The sequence below is a fragment of the Podarcis vaucheri genome (assembly GCF_965113315.1).
Source record: "Podarcis vaucheri genome assembly, chromosome: 3".
NCBI lineage: Eukaryota > Metazoa > Chordata > Lepidosauria > Squamata > Lacertidae > Podarcis > Podarcis vaucheri.
The window spans coordinates 111642004-111659780 of NC_138761.1; the positions used below are offsets into that span (position 1 = coordinate 111642004).

A 17777-nucleotide genomic window follows, 5' to 3' on the forward strand; every position below is an offset into this window, starting at 1 on the left:
CAGTAGGTTAAGAGGCAAGAAGGGACGCAGGTGGCGCTGTGGGTTAAACCACAGAGCCTAGGACTTGCTGATCAGAAGGTCGGCGGTTCGAATCCCCATGACGGGGTGAGCTCCCGTTTCTCTGTCCCTGCTCCTGCCAACCTAGCAGTTTGAAAGCACATCAAAGTGCAAGTAGATAAATAGGTACCGCTCCGGCGGGAAGGTAAACGGCGTTTCCGTGCACTGGTCTGGTTCGCCAGAAGCGGCTTAGTCATGCTGGCCACATGACCTGGAAGCTGTACGCCGGCTCCCTCTGCCAATAAAGCGAGATGAGTGCCGCAACCTCAGAGTCAGCCACGACTGGACCTAATGGTCAGGGGTCCCTTTACCTTTACCTTTAAGAGGCAAGAACGTGCTTCAAGAACCCTAGGTTTCTGAGGCTGACAAGAGGGGATTTTAAGAGATGGAACCTTCGCTGTGGGATCCTTGCTCATGGAGGGTCATCAAGGTGACTCGTCTCTCTATAGTATCAGGCTAGTTAAGCCAGTGTGGTGTAGCGGTTAAGAGCGGTAGTCTCCTAATCTGGTAAACCGGGTTCGTGTCTCCGCTCCTCCACATGCAGCTGCTGGGTGACCTTGGGCCAGTCACACTTCCTTGAAGTCTCTCAGCCCCACTCACCTCACAGAGTGTTTGTTGTGGGGGAGGAAGGGAAAGGAGAATGTTAGCCGCTTTGAGACTTCTTAAAGGGAGTGAAAGGCGGGATATCAAATCCAAACTCCTCCTCCTCCTCCTCTTCTTCTTCTTCTTCTTCTTCTTCTTCTTCTTCTTCTTCTTAAAAAGCATTTAATTTTTATAAAACCTTTTTTTCGGGGGTGTTAATTGCCAGTATTATTAACCTGCATTTTGTGTCCTTTGTCCTGGGTTTCGGTTGGTGCTTTTAATTTGATGTTTTCTACCGCTGGTTTTAAAAGGTTTCCCCCCATCCCCCGCTTAATTGCATTTTGCTATTTTTATGTAATCCCCCTTGAACTGAAATGTGGAGTAGAAAACGATCGATCGATCAAATGAATAAATAAATGGAAACATTCAGGAGAGACTATTAAAGGAAAAGAGGCAGAACTCAGTGAAAGAATAGATGTATGAAATAAGAATGTGAAAGGTAGAAAAGAATAAGGAAAAAATCTGTGTTGAGGATGTGTTGTGTGTGTGTGTGTGGAAGACAGCAAAATTTAGACACGACATATATTGTCAATCTGCCTTTTTCTGGGTGCTTTCCTAATCCAAACGTACAAGGAAACCATGTTTTTCTTTTTAAAAGTGAATCATCTGTGGGTAGGAGAAATTATAGCTTTAAATTATAGGGGTGGTGGGAAAGTCTGTGAATTCAAACTAACTTTACATATTTAATTAGCAGTTTGAGACATGTCGAAAACCTCAAAACCCACCAAGTTCACCCACCCCAACTACTGGTACTGGCACCAGTAAATATATTTAGGGCCAGATGTTGTGTCAGTCAATAGGACATCCAAAGACATAACATTCAAAAAGTCCTCATTGCACTTTATTCCCCCTCTCCAAAATCCTTCTTTATTATTTTCATTATTATCAGGAAATAGCAACAGTGAAGTCAAAGGAGGGGATACAATCGACTAGCATGAGTCATAGTCGCCACTTGATCTCCCAGCCACACAGAGATGCAAATGGTTGTAGATGACAGGATTTGGGTCTTGCGAGGGGAGCAGGAGGAATTATACTTTCCTCCAGGCAAGGTCTTTTGTATTTCTCTCTACTCCATGATATACTTATTTCTAATCAGCCTTTTTCAGTATAAGTCTCCTCTGAAGATGTACCTGGAATATGTCATCTCTTGTTTTTTTATTTGTTTTGCTTGTGTTCAGATGGTTTAGCAGATGAATGGGACCCCCCCCCCTTTTTCCTTTATTTCATGGGATCAAGGCTGCAATCCTATAGGATGTATTACAACTCCCTTTCTGGGATGAGAGAGAGAGAGAGAGAGAGAGAGAGAGAGAGAGAGAGAGAGATCCAGTGTTAGATCCACTTTCTGCCACAGAAAGGTGCATTTCAGCAGTTGCAGGGGGGGGAAGTGAGGGGGAAAATACCCATTGCACAATCAGAAGTCCTTATGCAGGGCTTTAATTCATGAATTAAATGCCAGCTATGGTTTTCCTTTACATCTGAACCTAGCCTATGAATGATGGCTGCATCGCAAGAGAATGTCACAATGTTATTTGACTATTTCTTAAAGCTGAATGCCTAAGGAACCTTTCCGGAGTTTATGCCAAACTTCACAAGCATCAAAAAGCATGGCTTTGGTGTGAAATTTGGACTGAAGCCCGTTATCTTGACACATCCATCTCCTTGATCCTAACGTAGTCCCACTTTGACTAACGAGCTGGAAAGTAAACATCTTCCTGTTACATGTCTTTCTCCTCAGCAGGTGTCACCATTAATTTCCAACCAATATCCTCTTCTCACTGAACAATCTCACCCCCCGCCCTTGCTGAGCTGCATCCGTAGTGCCTCCTTCCTGGAAAGGAAAGGAATATACACAAAGGCATCACCGTAAATAGAGGGCTCTTAAAGCTAGGCCAGCAGCTTGTGGAAATCCGTAAATGACCCAAGGAAAGCTTGAGATAAAGTTGCCAAACATCTCGTAGAGAAGAGAACCGCCCCAAGCAAGGTGTATGAGCCATTATGTGCAATCAATCACATCTTTATTAAGGTCAGAGACCAGCTTAAGTAAGGGAGGGATCATTTAAACACTGTAAAACGTTTTGGAAAGCTAAAAATTATTAAAACAGAAGGTGTATATAAAAGACTATAAGAATCCAAAAGAAGCTAAAAGAAGGGTTAGGAGCATTAAACGGATGTGGGAGAGAATAAAAGGTGAGTACAGTCATACTTTGTTTCTCGAACAGAATGTGTTCTGGTAGTCTGTTCAACGCCGGGAACCGTTCAAAAACCAAAGTGCAGCTTCCGATTGGTTGCAGGAGCATCCACGCTGAATGTTCTGCTTCTGAAAATCATTCAAAAACCAGAACACTCACTTCTGGGTTTCCATCGTTCAGGAGCTGATGTGTTCGGGAGCCAAGGCGTTTGGCTTCCAAGGTACCACTGTATAGAAAAGACTATAGCTATCAATTTACAGAGCACTCTGATATGAGTGTTTAGTAAATCTAGTTTGTGGCATCCGACGAATATTGGATGCTGCTATGCAGCATCTGGCAACATTGTATGTTGTAGTAGGGTTGGTAGCTATTATGTGCAAATTATTTGGCCCCAACCATTTGATGCAATAAAGTTCCGGTCCACATCCATTGTACATTTATCTGGATCACAGAAAATGCTTAAACAACCAGCTGCACGGTATGGATCATAAGCACTCCTCCATCATCTTAAGGATCATGCCTAGCTGTTCACCTCTGTACTCCTGGAAAGATTACATACAATGGCAGGGTTGGATGTATGTTCATAGGCCCCAGTGATGGAGCATCTGTCTTGCATGCAGAAATTCCTAGGTCCAATCTCCTGCATCTCTAGGTAGGGCTGGGAGAAGAAGGACTGTCTAAAACCCTGGAGAGCCACCGGCAGTCATTGTAGGCAAAACTGATCTAGATAGGCAAGACTGATCATTGTAGGCAAGACTGATCTAAGGTCTGACTCATTATATGGTAGCTTCCTATGTTCCTTAGGTGACCACTCATGACAGTTGAGAACTGATATCTTGGAATACAGAATGGAGATACTTAAATTCTATAAGAGGAATGTGGCTGGTTGACTTGAGTATATAAAGTAGGACATGTTTTTAATTATAACCTATATTACCCGCTCAAGATATATATGAAGTCAATAATGTTCCAGCCCATCCCAAATCATTTGGACCAGAATTGGTGGATGCAAGGTTACAGATCCAGCCCTAGACTGGAAAGCTTCAGTGAATCAGGGAAAGCCATGGTGGAGTCTAATCAATTCTGTGCTGCTCTTTGTTAAATGAACTCTTTCTGACTAATAAAGAAACTCTATTGTACTTGGATTGCTGAGGGTGTTAATTAGAATTTATCAGTTCCAATAATGAAATACCGTATTTTTTGCACCATAACACTCACTTTTTTCCTCCTAAAAGGTAAGGGGAAATATCTGTGCGTGTTATGGAGGGAATGCCTATGGGTGGCATGCCTACGGATTTTCCTCCTCTAAAAACTACATGCGTGTTATGGTCGGGTGCGTATTATAGAGCGAAAAATACGGTAATTTACCGAGAGTCGGAAAACAATGACCAACTCAAATCACACAGATGTTTAATGAAGGGTAAGGTCACCCAAGCCTACTCTTGAATTAATTCAGTATAATTGGCAGCAAGAATACTTATTGCAAAGTATTGGAAGACGCAAGATCTACCCACCCTGGAAGAATGGCAGATGAAGGTGATGGACTACATGGAACTGGCGGAAATGACTGGCAGAATCTGAGACCAGGGAGAAGAGTCGGTGGAAGAAGATTGGAAGAAATTTAAAGACTATTTACAGAAATATTGCAAAATTAATGAATGTTAGAATGATGTCAGAATGAAGTTAAGTGGTTTAAGCAGCAATGTTTTAAAGGTGTATGAAAAATGGATTAATAACAGGTGAGAACTCAAAGTTATATTATATTAAGTTAAAGGATTAAGATAAAAATAAAGAGGGAAAAAAACTGCTGAATTAACTAACTGAACTGGAATACAAAAAAGGGAGGTGTGAGGAGGTCAGGGAAGCAAGGATATGAATATATGATATGGAAAGATTGATGTGGTTTTTTTTTCTTTTTTAAATGTTTTTTGTTTTTTTCTGTATTTTGTATTTTTCTTTTTTTCTTTTTTCTTTTATTTTTATTGTTGTCTTTTCATCTAATTTTTTTACTTATGTAACTTTTTTCCTTTGAAAACTTAATAAATATCATTTTTTTAAAAATTCAGTATAATTGGATAAACTACATACAAAACATACAAAAAATTGGACATGGATTGGGTCCAAGGTGGTTCAGGCCTCCAGTCTTGACCAAATGTCAACGGTGTCCCCAAATATTATTTACTTAAGAAATAAAACAATAATAATAAATATTTGAGGAGTAGGGCCTATTGTCCTCAGTCTCCACCATTATTTTGGGAGCTGTCATTACCACAAATGTAGTTCTCTCAATACTTCAGTCTTAAAATAATTTAGGTGAAATGAACTTGAGCTTATCTCTCCAAAAAACATGATATTATTTGAGCTGGGCTAGGCTTCTATGTCAAGGGCAAAAGCTTGTAAATTCAGATCTCCACCACACTTCACTAGAGTGGCCCAGTTTTACTCCATGCTTGCTAATCCCAGACCTTCTCTGAACCACTTTAAAACATATGAAAAAGCCTTTGTTCCCTGATAAACAAGGAGCAGCTGAGAGAGAGTCCCTGGGCAGTCATTCTACATTCTTCTAGAGCAAATGCCGAAGGTTCACGGAAAAGCATTCTTATCAAGGAGAAACTGCTTTAAAACATTGCCAAATTAGGCCGCAGCATGTCAAACAGGGGCAAGAATTTAAAGCTATTTTTTACTCCTGAAAATATCCAGTGCCTCTCATTTTCTGGGACCAAAGAACCACAACATTACCATCTCTAATTATTAAAACAACAGAAACACTACTTGTTGTGTTAAGTCTCAAGAAGCGAGAGACACTGGGCACGTTTAAGGCCCTAAAAGCACATCTCCCCATTTCTCTAATTTCTCACCGGTATCAGTTAATATGGCCACAGACTCTGTAATATCACAGAGTTAATATATGCAGGATGCGGGTGCCGCTGTGGTCTAAACCACTGAGCCTCTTGGGCTTGCTGATCAGAAGGTTGGTAGTTCGAATCCCTGTGATGGGGTGAGCTCCTGCTTCTCTGTCACAGCTCCTGCCAACCCAGCAGTTTGAAAGCATGCCAGTGCAAGTAGATAAATAGGTACCACTGTGGCAGGAAGGCAAACAGCATTTCTGTGCACTCTGGTTTCTGTCATGGTGTTCTGTTGCACCAGAAGTGGTTTAGTCATGCTGGCCACATGACCCGGAAAGCTGTCTGTGGACAAACGCCAGCTCCCTCAGCCTGAAAGCGAGATGGGCGCCACAACTCCATAGTTGCCTTTGACTGAACTTAACCATCCAGGGGTCCTTTACCTTTACTTTTACCTATAATTAGTTACCGTCATTAGATAACTGGGCTGTGTGCACACCTTATATTTAAAGCACATGACTTTCCTCAAAGAATATGAGGAACAATAGTTTACCTCTCACAGAGACCCCTTAGCAGGATTGAGGTCTTCTCATCCCTGGTATAAACCATGGGACAAACCTAATGTGATGGCCTGCTTAATTATTGTAAGGTATGTGCCCATTAACACAATGCATTCCTTTCTTTTCTTTAAAAAATAATAATACCCGGAGTCTGAGCTTGGTCCTTCTACGCCATATATCCAATTAACGTTGTTTTTTTAAAAAGCCAGACCTCGCTGTAACAGTTTTATACAAAATAATAATTTACACAAGGGGAGCCAAGGGGATGGTACGAGACCCTTTTCAACCTATGTTACAGTTTAACTACTTTAAACACACCCAGCTGTGCAAAGTTCACTCATCCACTTCGGCGAATAAGCTGAAGCTGAGATAAGCAGTCACATTTTTAATGCATCAGCTAGTTCAGTGGAGCAAGATTAAATCTCAAGCCTTTAGAAAGATCTGATATCTATATATTTTTTTTCTTTATGACTTAGGGTTGCCAGCCTTCTCCCTCCTATATGCCAGCCTGGTTGGGGGTCAAGTATCTCTGTGCCAATGGCAAGGTAGCAGTTGGACTTGCCCCAATCTTGTTCCTAAGCTGGGAACTCTGACCTCTCTTTTTCACAAAGTACCATCTGCCCCATTTCCACAGCACAAGAGGGTTTCACACAGAAGGGGGTAACTGGGGAAGGAGGCAGATATGCTTTATAAATATGCTGTAAGCTGCTCAGAGTGGCTGGGGAAACTCAGGCAGATGGGCAGGGTATAAATAAAATTATATGGATGGTGGCTAATGGATTGAGGTTGAATCCTGACAAGACAAAAGTACTGTTCTTGGGGGGCAGGCTGGTGTGGAGGACTCCCTGATCCTGAATGGGGTAACTGTGCCCCTGAAGGACCAGGAGCGCAGCCTGGGAGTCTTTTTGGACTCACAGCTGTCCATGGAGGCACAAGTCAATTCTGTATCCAGGGCAGCTGTCTACCACCTGGTATGCAGGCTGAGACCTTATCTGCCCGCAGACAGTCTTGCCAGAGTGGTGCATGCTCTAGTTATCTCCCGCTTTGACTACTGCAATGTGCTCTATGTGGGGCTACCTTTGAAGGTGACCTGGAAACTACAACTAATCCAGAATGTGGCAGCTAGACTGGTGACTGGGGGCGGCCGCTGAGACCACATAACACCGGTCTTGAAAGACCTACATTGGCTCCCAGTACGTTTGCGAGAACAATTCAAAGTGTTGGGCTTGACCTTTAAAGCCCTAAATGGCCTCGGTCCAGTATACCTGAAGGAGCGTCTCCACCCCCATCGTTCAGCCCGGACGCTGAGGTCCAGCAGCGAGGGCCTTCTGGTGATTCCCTCATTGCAAGAAGCAAAGCTACAGGGAACCAGGCAGAGGGCCTTCTCGGTAGTGACGCCTGCCCTGTGGAACGCCCTCCCATCAGATGTCAAAGAGATAAACAGCTACCTGACATTCAGAAGACATCTGAAGGCAGATCTGTTCAGGGAAGTTTTTAATGTGTGACATTTTAGTGTATTTTTTGTCTTTGTTGGAAGCCACCCAGAGTGGCGGGGGAAACCCAGCCAGATGGGCGGGGTACAAATAATAAATTGTTGTTGTTGTTGTTGTTGTTGTTGTTGTTGTTGTTGTTGTTAATGGCTCCTTTCTCCAGTATTTAAAATGTTGCTTGAATGACCTGGTGTCTCCAACAACAGGACAATTTGCATTACAAGGGTGTTCTGGGTTGATTTAAATGTCTAGCAGGGAAGCTTTTTGGAGAGGTTCACAGCATTTCCCTAGCACAGGATGCCAACAAACCTCTCTGCAATGTACTGGCGGCTGCGGCATGGGGTGGTGGGCACCACAGGGGCAGTTGCCCCGGGGACAAAATTGTTAGGGGCTCGCAATTTTGATTCCCAGTGCTGTCTCGATACAACTGTGCGCTTCCATTGCTGGGCTCAGTTGAAAATGGCTTCTCCCTGGGACCCAGAAAGTGACTTGCTCTTCTTTTCTTATCTCTGTGATCTCCTGGGTGATGCAGACGCCGTTAGACAGTTGAATACGCATCCGTTGTCAGTCAATTTCCTTCCGTGTGGCCCTGGGCTCTAGCAATACATGCTACACCACTGCAAGGGGGATTTCACACAAGGGTTCCTGGCAGCGTTATCTCCTGTACCACTGAGACAACAACATGCTTGCAGATGGAATTGCAGAACTGTGCTACCAAGGAGCATTACATAGGCAGCATTGCAAGCTGCATCAGTTGACTCTGGACCAAGACAGGTGACTCAGGAACCTATCCAACTCAACCCTGTAAAAATAGCTCAGCCGAAAGGCTTCCTCTTCAGTCTGAGGAATTTGCCTCCTAACTAGAAGACACTCTCAGACAAAACTCCTGCTCGCTACCCTTTCCAATCGTACATTTAATATAATCAACCTTTGCTGGACCATAATTTAAGAACGTAAGAAGAGACCTCTTGGATCAGTCTAAAGGCCTATTATTATTATTATTTATTATTTTGCTGCCAGGGATGGAAAATAGGTACTTGGGGGATTTTTGGAGACCAAAATAACTGGCCTGCATACCCTCCAACAAATCTTTGATGAAAATAGGGAAATCCTATTCAATAATAATAATAATAATAATAATAATACCCCACCCATCTAACTGGGCCAACGTCTATAAAAACATAATAAAAACATTTAAAAAACTTCCCTATACAGGGCTGCCTCCCGTTGTCTTCTAAAGGTTGTATAGTTACTTATCTCCTTAGCATAACTCCATACCCTCCAACATTTCTCCAATGAAAATAGGGACGACCTAAGGAAAGGTGGTAAATTCTGGGATCAAATCAGAAACCGGGATGGCTTCTGTAAATTCAGCACTGTTCCTGGAAAACTGGGGCAGTTGAAGGGCCTGGGATACCAAACTCTTTGCTTTTTGGTGAAGGGGACACCATTTGTTGTTCAATTTCAGGAAGCAAAGTATCTTGGACTAGCCCTGTGGGGCAGATTTGGCTAAAACGGGGGAGGGGGAAATCAGGAAGTGGGGCTTGTAGATTTCATTAAATCCTTCCCCCACCTTGGCCCAATAGTTCAAGCCATGTATGTGATTGCTAACAATATAGGATGGTATGAGTTTCCCCACCTCCCCGGTCAATTCTTCATTCTCTGAAGATGTCAAATGTTCCTGTGACCTGGGAGTGGGAAAGTGGAATCTTAATTAGGAACTGCAAGTCGGATAGAGGGTTTTTCTTTTGCCTGACTTGTGAGAGTGCGCTGGCTTATCCTAAAAGCTAAAGATGAAAAAGGCAAAGGTCATTCCAATCCGGGGCAGCTCATGTGCCCTCTCTAGAGTTCATAAAGCTTTCCAAAGGATCTTTGGATTTTCCGGGATCAAAGGCTTCTGCTAAACCTTTTGTAGGAAACCTGAACCCAGAAGGAAGAAAATCTTATCAAATGGATGGGTCCGCTCTAAGTAGATGGAATATAAGAAACTGCAGCAGCTGAAACAGGTATTCCAATTACATGCCCACGCAGTTTACAAAAGTTGTGATGTGCTGCCACAATCTTTCAAATCAAAGAAAGAATAGGCACTTCTATTCATTTTGAACCCTTTCTTCCAGAAATGTTTTTAATTATCTTTTCTGTTGCAGGCTTCTGAGGATTGTATCCAGTAGCACCAAATGAACAAGGATGCTTACACACAGGGAATTCCTCATACAGTCGTGGGAGTTGAATGAAATCCGTTCCGGAAGTCCGTTCAATTTCCAAAACTTTTGAAAACCAAAGCACGGCTTCTGATTGGCTGCGGGAAGTTACTGCAGCCAATCGGAAGCCCCGTTGGACATTCAGCTTCCAGATTTTGATTGTCCGGGAGCCTATTTGTTCGGGAGCCAAGGCATTCGAGATCCAAGGTACGACTGTACTTGCCACCCCACTGCAGCCCACTGTGCCCCCCAAAAGCCATTTGTGGGGATCGAGTCTCCGGGTGCTGGTTTGAACGGCGAGAAGCTGCTGTCAGTTGCCATTCTGAGTTCCTTGGGTCCTGGAGCTGAAGCCTGGATACACAGTGCGAGGCAGTGGTGTGGCTGGTGGCAGTACTGCGGTGCTGTGTGTAGCGGTCAACTCAGCGTGATCCCACCTTCGTCGCCAGTGAAATGTGCTCCGAGTCAAGAGTGGATTTCATGCTCTTTATTCAGCTCAGTGGTGAGGAGGAATGGAAGTTCCCCCAAAGATCTGCTTTATATACATTATTTACACAATGGGCTGCACGTCATTGGCTAATTCCGGGATTCTCCTGTAAACCAATCAGGTTGTGGATTCACTTCCACCTGGAGCTGGATTGGGTGGCTCCTGCGGACCAATCATACTGCTGCATTATTCTAGGACCAATCAGACTGCTGTATTTTGGATCCTATTGTTCTAGGACCAATCAGACTGCTGCATTTTGGATCCTATTCAACTCAGTACATAACAGTGGGACTCCCCAAGCAAGGCCTAGAATATGGGGAAAATACGGAGGCACCTTGAGTCCATTACTTTGAAAATATGGGCTTATGCTGTGGATTTTTTAAAAAACTAAGGGCTCATCCACATTCTAACTAAATCGGAACAAACCACAATCAGCAGAAAACCAAACTACTGTTTGTTCTGATTCAGAGCCAAACCATGGGTTTTCTGGGGGGGGGGAGTGGTCAGTAAACAGAGGTGTGGCTGAGTCCTAAGTTGTGTGAAAACCTAGACTAACCTGTCAATTTTGGTTTTTCTCTTTGATTTTTCAAGTTCAATTCATTTCCACATCAGTCTATGGTTTTTCTAAAAAATAAATAAATAAACTGAAGAAACTTCACCAGCATTTTCTGCTTATACATATTTTGGTATGCAGTTTTCCCTAATATGCACACCTTTGTGAGCAATTTCCTGAAATATGTGCATTTTTACACACATTTCTTTGTTTACATTATTTGGTTGGAGAACTACATAGCAAAATTCAGAGAAGTTCAATGGACAAGCTGCATTTCGATTCATGAATTGTTTCAGGAAGTGGGAATTAGGGAACTTTGCATTAAAATGTTAACTGCTTTTATTGATTGTAGTGCTAGCACTTCTCTCCTGATTTCCAACATTCCTTTACATTCCCACCTGTTGCATTTTGTCATGTGAAATCACAACACAAAATTCCCATGGTTTTCTGAGTTAACAGTGTGGCAAGCATGGGTTTTTTTCTGGAAACAATTAACACACATATGAGTGCTAAACTTCAACTATGAGTAGCTTTTATGTGATGTGAAAGATCATATCAAATGCAAAAATTATCAGGTCAAGAAATGTCAAGAAAATGGAATAAAGTGTTATCTGAGTGCAGCCTATTGTGATTCAATTCTCTGATTCTGACAAATGGAGAACATTTCAGTCAGAGTATGTATTCAATAAATCAAATCCAGAATTAATTTGTATTCCATGACTGGGCTGCTTTGCTTTTGGGTTTCAATTCTTATTCATTTGAATCAATGTGAGGAACATATTGTGATGGCTTCAAAATTTATTTTACATTAATGAGCAAGGATGGGTTTTATAAGTAGTCAAAAACATTTCACAGACACTTAGAAGGGAAATTGTGCCAATGCTATAGAGAATCCAAATGTGACACATTCTCTGCCTCCGTAACACTGAATTGGCACATTAAATTGAAGTTTTTATTTCACAAATGACATCTGGGATAACTTCAAATAGAGATTCACACTGTTCTGATTCAGATATTGAGAGTCCAAATAACTTTTTCCGCTCAAGAAGCACCTTGTATGAAAAGCAATTATTTATCTCTCTCTTGTCCTTTGTTAGCACTGCAGAAAATCACTGAAATTGCAAATTAGCCATCTGCAGGTGAACGGCCTTTGAGCTAAGCCATTGTATGCATGTATTCCAATGAAATATATCTATGGGCCGGATTCAGCTGAACAGTTGCACTAGCAGAAGTCAGCACAACCAGCCCCACTAACTCAAAGGCGTCTTTCCCCCTTCTGCTCCCTCTGCATGTCATCAGCTCTGAGGTGGTCAAGAAAATTCCCAGCCCAGGAGGAAGGGAGAGAAGATTGCACTGACGGAGTGATCATATTAGCACAAAATTTAATTCCACCCTCTGAGATGTCTGCCTTAACTAAGGATTGCCATATGAACCCACCTGGACCCAGAGATCATCTTCTGAGGCCCTTCTTCATGTGCCTCCTCCTCGAGAGGTCTGGAGGATGGCATCATGAGACAGGGCCTTTTTTGCAGTGGCTCCCTGCTTGTGGAATGCCCCCGCCCAGGAGGTTCAGCTGGTGCCTTCATTATACAGTGGTACCTCAGGTTAAGAACTTAATTCGTTCTGGAGGTCTATTCTTAACCTGAAACTCTTCTTAACCTGAGGTACCACTTTAGCTAATGGGGCCTCCCGCTGCCGCTGTGTCACCAGAGCACGATTTCTATTCTCATCCTGAAGGAAAGTTCTTAACCCGAGGTACTATTTCTGGGTGAGCAGAGTCTGTAACCTGAAGCGTATGTAACCTGAAGTATATGTAACCCGAGATACCACTGTATACCTTTGGATACCAGGCAAAAACATTCCTCTTTAACCAGACCTTTGGCTGATTGGCATCCAATACTTTTTTAAAATATGTTACAGATGGGGAGGTTGATTGGGTTGTTTCTGTTTTGTTTTTCTATACAGTGGTACCTCGGGTTCAGAACTTGATTTGTTCTGGAGGTCCATTCTTAACCTGAAACTGTTCTTAACCTGAGGTACCACCTTAGATAATGGGGCCTCCTGCTGCTGCTGTGCCATCGTTGTGTGATTTCTGTTTACATCCTGAAGCAAAGTTCTTAATCCGAGGTACTATTTCTGGGTTAGCGGAGTCTGTAACCTGAAGCGTCTGTAACCTGAAAAGTCTGTAACCCGAGATATCACTGTATTGTGATTTTATGTTGCAACCACAAATGTAAAATAATAATAATAATAATAATAATAATAATAGTAGTAGTAGTAGTAGTAGTAGTAGTCTTTGTTCCTCATCCATTTTGGAGTATGACTTTTTGAAATTGTAGTTGTATCTATAATGGTCTCAGTGGTTTGACATGTTCAGATAAGATATACTGAAATTTTCTGTGTTTAACATGCCCCCATTAAGAAAATGTGGAGGATTGCCCAGAGTTGCTGAGCTTTCTTTTGCAGAGGATTGCACAAAGTTGTTGAGTTCCTCATGGGGGGGTTGCTGAAAGTCACTCACCCACCTGGAGGATGCTATCACTTACGCGTGTTGCAACAGCCTCCTAACGTCTGTCCCCTTGCCAGCAGAATCAGTCTATTGCCCGCCCAATTGCCACAGCAACACACAATCAACACAACCACTTGCCACAGACACCAGTAACATGCTGGAGACCATCTGTGGCTCGCAGCAGCAACCAATCCCACGCCCCACCCCCCAGGCACTACCCATGTATAAGACGACCCCCTATTTTAAACATAATTTTTAAGTAACGGAACATAGTTCAAAAGAAGTGCCATGGTCAGATCACTTCCTGGTACAACTGGACTTCTCCGCGACCCTTCCCCTCTGCAGGGAGGTGGGACCGATTTGGATGGTCCGCCCCCGCCACTTAATGGATCCAATTGGCTTCCAGAGAGTGGTAAGGGATGTTTTATCCCAAGTTGATGGCCTTTCAGCTGATTCCCTGGTGGCCCGCTGGAATGCGGAGTTAACCAGGGCTATTGACTGTCTGGCTCCGAAGCGCCCTCTCCGATTGCATGGAGGCCGGACAGCCCCATGGTTTTCCCTGGAGCTGAGGGTGATGAAACAATCGTTGAGACGGCTAGAGCGCCGGTGGCGGAAAACTCATTCTGAATCAGACCGGACACGGGCTAGAGCTCAACGTCGAGCCTACCAAGTGGCAATGGCGACGGCGAAGAGGGCCTTCTTCACCGCCTTCATTGCATCTGCAGAAAACAGCAGCAGGAGACTTTTTCAGGTGGTTCACAATTTAGCGGAACCACCTACACCACCGGGGCCTGGTAGGGACCCCAAGATCTCCTGCAATGCTTTTGCAAAGTTTTTTGCAGATAAAGTCGCTCAGATTCAGAAGGAGGTAGACTCCACCGTGGGAGCAGGGCCAGGGTGGGAGAGTGCTAGAGTTCTGTCTAGTCCTGTTACCTGGGATCAATTTCAATCTGTTACCTCCGAGGATGTGGACAGGCTGCTTGGACAAGTGAAACCGACCACCTGTCTCCTTGATCTTTGCCCATCCTGGCTGATAAAAGCGAGCCGGGAAGGGCTTGGCAATGGGCTCTGCGGGTTGGTGAATGCTTCCCTCTGTGAGGGAGCCTTCCCAGACCCGCTGAAAGAGGCGGTCATTAAACCGCTTCTTAAAAAACCATCTTTAAACCCAGCCAATTTGGCCAACTATTGCCCAGACTCAAATTTACCATTCTTGGGCAAGGTGATTGAGCGGGTGGTTGCCAGACAACTCCAAGCACGCCTGGAGGATGTGGACCATTTGGATCCCTTCCAATCGGGATTCAGGCCTCACCATGGGAATGAAACTGCCTTGGTCGCGCTGTTTGATGATCTCCGGCGGGCTAGGGACAAAGGTGAGAGCTGTTTCCTAGTTCTGCTGGATCTCTCAGTGATACCATCGACCATAACATCCTTCTGGACCGTCTAGAGGGGCTGGGAGCTGGGGACACTGTTATACGGTGGTTCCGCTCCTTTCTCTTGGGCCATGTCCAGAAAGTGGTGGTGGGTGATGAGTGTTCAGACCCCTGGGGTGCCTCAGGGTTCCGTCCTCTCCCCCATGCTTTTTAATATCTATATGAAGCCACTGGGAGAGATCATCAGGGGGTTTGGGCTGGGTGTTCATCAGTATGCAGATGACACCCAGCTCTACCTCTCCTTTAAATCAGAACCAGTGAAGGTGGTGAAGGTCCTGTGTGAGTGCCTGGAGGCTGTTGGAGGATGGATGGCAGCTAACAGATTGAGGTTGAATGCTGACAAGACAGAAGTACTGTTTTTTGGGGACAGGGGGCAGGCAGGTGTGGGGGATTCCCTGGTCCTGAATGGGGTAACTGTGCCCCTGAAGGACCAGCTGTGCAGCCTGGGAGTCATTTTGGACTCACAGCTGTCCATGGAGGCACAGGTTAATTCTGTGTCCAGGGCAGCTGTCTACCAGCTCCACCTGGTACGCAGGCTAAGACCCTACCTGCCCGTGGACTGTCTTGCCAGAGTGGTGCATGCTCTAGTTATCTCCCGCTTGGACTACTGCAATGCGCTCTATGTGGGGCTACCTTTGATGGTGACCCGGAAACTGCAATTAATCCAGAATGCAGCAGTTAGACTGGTGACTGGGAGTGGCCGCCGGGACAACATAACACCAGTTCTGAGAGATCTGCATTGGCTCCCAGTACGTTTCTGAGCACAATTCAAAGTGTTGGTGCTGACCTTTAAAGCCCTAAACGGCCTCGGTCCAGTATACCTGAAGGAGCATCTCCACCCCCATCGTTCAGCCCAGACACTGAGATCCAGCGCCAAGGGCCTTCTGGCGGTTCCCTCATTGCGAGAAGTAAGGTTACAGGGAACCAGGCAGAGGGCCTTCTCAGTAGTGGCGCCTGCCCTGTGGAACGCCCTCCCAGCAGATGTCAAAGCAATAAACAACTATTTTACTTTTAAAAGTCATCCGAAGGCTGCCCTCTTTAGGGAGGTTTTTAATGTTTGATGCTGTACTGTTTTTAATATTCAGTTGGAAGCCGCCCAGAGTGGCTGGGAAAACCCAGCCAGATGGGCGGGGTATAAATAATAAATTATTATTATTATTATAGTCTTATACAGGGAAAAGTACGGTAATTTCATAGTTTATAACACTGATCGTATACAGCAATAATATACATCATACAGAATGTCAAGATGCATGCCCCTTTCACATGTTACTCATGTGTGAGGCATATTGGTGGTTTGGGGCATGTTTCAGCCCCACCTACAACAAGGTCCGTATAGTAAAAGCTATGGTTTTCCCAGTAGTGATGTATGGAAGTGAGAGCTGGACCATAAAGAAGGGTGATTGCTGAAGAATAGACCTTACTATGCATCAATCTGCTATTGCACAACCTCCAGGAATGGTGGAAAAGGGAAGAAGTACAGCTTTGGGCCTCTGCCCAGCTGGAATCTTTCAACATGGTCACCCAGTGAGACCCTGGATAGTTGACTTGCACCTTACCAGGACTCAACTCTGGGGGATTCCCATGGAAGGAGTTTGGGCATGTCCCAATCATGACAGAGTGTCATTCCAACAGCAAGGGCTGAGTGGAATGAGGAACTGGATCCTTGCCCTACTGCCATGGAAACCCAACTTTCTGCTGTAGTTAATAAAGTTTTGGCTTGGTTTTACCCAACACCTGTGTCCCGTCTCAGTTACTTCACCGCTCTTGCAGGGCCTCAGATTGTGCCTGCATGGGCAACCCGGCTACCCCTCTGGAAATTGTAATATTTAGTTTATTTACAAATAGACAGGTTGAACATAGCTGGAGATGCAGACAAACTATCCAATGCATTGCTTTTGAATCAAATTTCCAGGGAGGCAGCCAGCACCCTGAGGTACCAAACTCTGTATATGCTGTGCGAAGAAGATCAGATCAGAAGAGTCTTAATTTGCATCAGTCACTAGCCATAGCAATAAAATAAAATAAGATATATTGATGATAGAGGTAAAAACTTAACTATACAAAATACATTTGGGAGGTTTACATCAATAATCAAATAATAGATCTTATTCTAATTGCCCCCACTAAAAACCTTGCAGTTTTTGCTGTCACCGGATCATCTTGATAGAAGGCTGATCGACAAAGAATTGATCCTTTTGAATTATGGTGCTGGAGGAGACTCTTGAGAGTCCCATGGACTGCAAGAAGTTCAAACCTATCCATTCTTAAGGAAATCAGCCCTGAGTGCTCACTGGAAGGACAGATCGTGAAGCTGAGGCTCCAATACTTTGGCCACCTCATGAGAAGAGAAAAAGACCCTGAAAAAGACCCTGATGTTGGGAAAGATGGAGGGCACAAGGAGAAGGGGACGGCAGAGGATGACCCGGAAGCTGTACCCCAGCTCCCTCGGCCAGTAAAATGAGATGAGCACCGCAACCCAGAGTCGGCCACGACTGGACCTAATGGTCAGGGTTCCCTTTACCTTTACAACAACCACTGAGCCTTCTTCCTGCAGCAACCATGTGGTTAGAGAATCTCCCATGCAAGAGCACCTGCTCATGTGTTGGATCTCCATGCAACTGGGAGACCTGTGCAATTGGACACTCCCATGGTTCACAGCCCATACATGCAGGCAAGTGATTCTACATTGGCATTTTTTTCTAGACAACTATGTCCTACATGCAAACAATGCATGGAAAGGGCTGGAGCCTTGGTACCTTAAAGTAAAGGGACCCCTGACCATTAGGTCCAGTCATGGCCGACTCTGGGGTTGCGGT

The 17777-nt window shown here is 44.4% G+C and overlaps 1 protein-coding gene across 1 annotated transcript in view; it reads right to left on the bottom strand.

The window, feature by feature from the left end:
• Positions 1–4004, bottom strand: part of LOC309528281 (uncharacterized protein) — a 36087-nt gene extending 32083 nt beyond the window's left edge. Inside the window, exon 1 of the transcript XR_014217593.1 lies at positions 3421–4004. The gene's annotated coding sequence lies outside the window, so the exon portion shown is untranslated. The remainder of the gene's footprint in view (positions 1–3420) is intronic.
• Positions 4005–17777: the final 13773 nt, after the last annotated feature.